The following is a 209-nucleotide window of genomic DNA, read 5'->3' on the forward strand; positions in this document are numbered from 1 at the left end:
CAAGAAAGATTATAGTTGTCTCTGTTTTTTGTAGAAGCAAATATAAGTGACTTCGGCAAACAATAATTAATAATTAAAATATTATGATACTCAATTCATGTAGTATTAATCCATGAAATGCATCAAACTACAGTAGTAAATAGTCTCACAAAATTCTACACCAAAGGAAAATGTAGAGCAACAAACAAAGAAATACAGGATAAAAAAAA

Source organism: Quercus suber, unplaced genomic scaffold (assembly GCF_002906115.3).
Source record: "Quercus suber isolate HL8 unplaced genomic scaffold, Cork oak 2.0 scaffold_22, whole genome shotgun sequence".
In the NCBI taxonomy this organism is placed as follows: Eukaryota; Viridiplantae; Streptophyta; class Magnoliopsida; order Fagales; family Fagaceae; genus Quercus; species Quercus suber.